This window comes from Gossypium raimondii, chromosome 11 (assembly GCF_025698545.1).
Source record: "Gossypium raimondii isolate GPD5lz chromosome 11, ASM2569854v1, whole genome shotgun sequence".
Classification (NCBI taxonomy): domain Eukaryota; kingdom Viridiplantae; phylum Streptophyta; class Magnoliopsida; order Malvales; family Malvaceae; genus Gossypium; species Gossypium raimondii.
The window spans coordinates 31,548,693-31,552,156 of NC_068575.1; positions in this window are offsets into that span (position 1 = coordinate 31,548,693).

Here is a 3,464-nt window from a genome sequence, read left to right on the forward strand (position 1 = left end):
ATTCATGTTTAATTTGAATGTTAATTGTGTAATTATGAAGTAATTTAATGTTTATTTGAAATAATCAATGTGAATTGAATTTGTTTTGTTCTAGCTTTGACTATAGCACTATGTAGCTCGAGTCTGTCGATCGGACCGAGTAAGGGGTGTCACACCATTGATGGAGGTTGTAGGTCTTATTTAGGTACCTTCCCCCACTCAATATTTTAAAAAACATACAAGGTTTTTAATGTCCAGTTTCAATCATAAATGTTGAATATATGCATGACAAGTAGGGGTGAGCATTCGATCGAATCGAATCGAAAATTTTCGAGTTAATCGAGTTTTCGAATCTCATTTTATCATCCTAACTTTATTTGAAGTTTTCTCGAATCGAGTCGAGTGAGATGAAATTCGAATCGAATATATTTGTTCGAGTTAAATTTTAAAAAATAATTTTGGGTCCTTATAACCACTGTCACCCATCATCATAAAATTTGTCCACCTTAATCAATTTTTTTATTAACTTTCATCACCTCATAATTTATTTATTAATTTTTTATTTATTGGTTAGCTTTTTTGCTTGCTTAGTTGTTTCAATTATCTTCGAATCTTGTCACTATGTATTTTGGAATTAAAAATATATTAAATGTAAAATATGATTTTTAATAAAAGTTATTTTAAAAATAAAATGTGAAATTGATACCAATATAAAATTTTAACACGAATATTTTATGGCATAATTGATAATTCAATTTTAATATAAATATTCAATATGACTAAACAATTCAATAATATAAATAATATAAATAATATAAAATGTGAAATTTAATTTAATAATATAAATAGTAGATATAAATAAAATTATTACTATTTATGTTTAGTGAATTTTTTTTGAATAATTTTGATTTTTTATTTGAGGGTAAAGGGTGAGAAGTAAAAGTTTAGGGGGAAAATAAAAAGTTTTGGAGAATAAAAGTTTAAGGGAAAGTAAATAGGGGGAGTAAAATTTTGGAGGAAAAATATTTAAAAAAAATTTGGAGGGGGAGGGTTTGGGGTAGATGGGAGGTGAGATGGGAAGGGAATAAAAGTTTTAGGGGAAAAGTGGGAGGGAGTAAAAATTTTGGGAGAAAATAAAAGGTTTTGAGGGTTTTGGGGAGTAAAATTTTGAGAAAAAATAAATGGGAGAGTAAAATTTTGGTGGGAAATGGATTTTGGGTAGATTGGGGGGTTGGGAGGGGAGGGGAGTAAAAGTTTTGGGGGGAAAGTGAGAAGGAGTAAAAGTTTTGAGGGATAAGTAAAAAGGTTTGGGAGTTTGGGGTAAAAATGTAAAATATTATAGTTTGATATTCGAATTATTCGAATTATTCGAGTTATTCGAATTTGAAAACTCAACTCGATTCGAACTCGAAATTCAAAAAAAAATTCGAGTTGATTCGAATAACTCGATTCGTTTAACTCGAAATTCAAATTTTTTTTCGACTTTTTCGAGTCAAATTGAGTTTTGCTCACCCCTAATGACAAGTACATGTGGAATTCTTCCTTAAACTATATGACATGCTTATCGTACATATTTATGAACATAAATTCGTAGTCATATAAATATCATTATGCCTATTTCATAAATTTAAAAGCTTAAAATTTAAATGACTCTGACCAGCCAAAGTTTCCATGATTCCATCTTAGAAAAAAATAATATAACTCAAAATTACAGAATTCATCCTAAAGAATACTTGAGGTCTTCAATTTTGCCACTATAGACTTCTGCTACATTATCGATTCATGTTTCTGTTGTCACCGTCTTCCCACCACCATTTCCATGTCGTCACCACCGATAACCCTTTGTTGTTGATCATCATCGCGGGACCACAGGCAACCTCCTGTTTTCAGACCACCATCAATTTCATGCTGATTTGGTTGGGTTGGGTTTGCATCTTTTCAATCAGTCTGGATGCATCTTAGTTCTCAAGGTTTCGTTGAGAAAAATATTACAAAATTCCTATGTTCGTTTCCGGCTCACATATTTTATTCTAATTAAATAATAAATATAAAATAAAACCTGCGCGTATACATGCCCAACAAAATAATATATTACATTTAATTTTCTAGGAATCACAACTTTGGAAAAATTACTTTATCATATATAATAAAAATAATATTATACATTCCTCTAAACATGCATACATTTACAAGAATGTCACATCTTATCAAATATAATCATACATGAAGAAGAGAGAGAATTTCAGTCTCGATTTACACTATAAACATAGGACAACTTGGCGCTCTGATACTAATTATTGAAAAGAATCCAATTCGAAAACGGTATTCTTGCACAGTAAAAAATAAAAATTTTGAAAACTGACCCGGTTCTTGATATTTATAGCATTAAACCCTAGACCGAATTCACACTTGTACTCTCAAATAAATTAATCCTTGCCATTCCCAACTATTAATAAAATGTTCTTCTCTGTTAGTCTCGTACCATGAATTGCTTCGAGTGTAGGAACGAATGAATTGAATCAAACAAACAACTAGAAATAGTTTTATTTTCTTTAATGTGAAAACGAAAATCGTTTCTCAAATAGAAATTGTAGAATCGTTACTCCAAAAAATATATTTTTTTCGTAGAGAATAAAATTCTCTTTATTTTTCAGGTAGAATAATGATATCTAAAAGTTGTGTAAATAGCCCTACTGATGCCATCTATTTATAGAGAGAGAAGGTAGAACCTTTGTTAAATTATAAAATTTTATTTCAACTAGAAAAACAAACTCCTATTCTAACTAGAAGTTTAGGTGGCAGCAATTCTAGTTAATATTATTAGGGTTTTCCATCCACCCATTTAACATGTGGGGCTTTTGGGCCTCTCTTATATCGAGTCCAATTCCAAGTACTTCCCGGGCTTTTAACCTACTATTTTATAATTTGATTCAATCAATATTTGTTTTTATTTCCTAGAACAAACTTCTCAAAATATTTCAAATTAAATAATCTTCTTAACCTAATTTTAATTTCGTTAAAATCATGACAACTTTACCGTAAAAGAATTTATGAGAAAATATATTTAATTTTTACGTATTCAAGCAGTTCACTAGAACCAAATGGTTTATTTCCATTTTCAAACTTCATTTAATTCGAAAAACATAAATTTATTTTTCAGGTCATTTTCATTTTCTTTTTCTTTTGATTTTGGAGAAAACTACTATTCATTTCTAAATGATTCCATTTCTCCATTTTCATTTTCAGTTTGGAGAAAACCATAATCATTTCCAAATGTTTCTATTTCTCCATTTTCATTTCATTTTCATTTCATTTCATTTCATTTTGGTAATTATTACATCTTCCTTCATGAAAAGTCAATTACTATCAAATAGTAATCAAGTCATTCATCATAAAGACAAACGACCCGTGACCATGTTTACTTTTCAATCAACCCTGCAATGCCAATGAAAGGATATCATTTACCCATGTCCCCGGCTATGAAT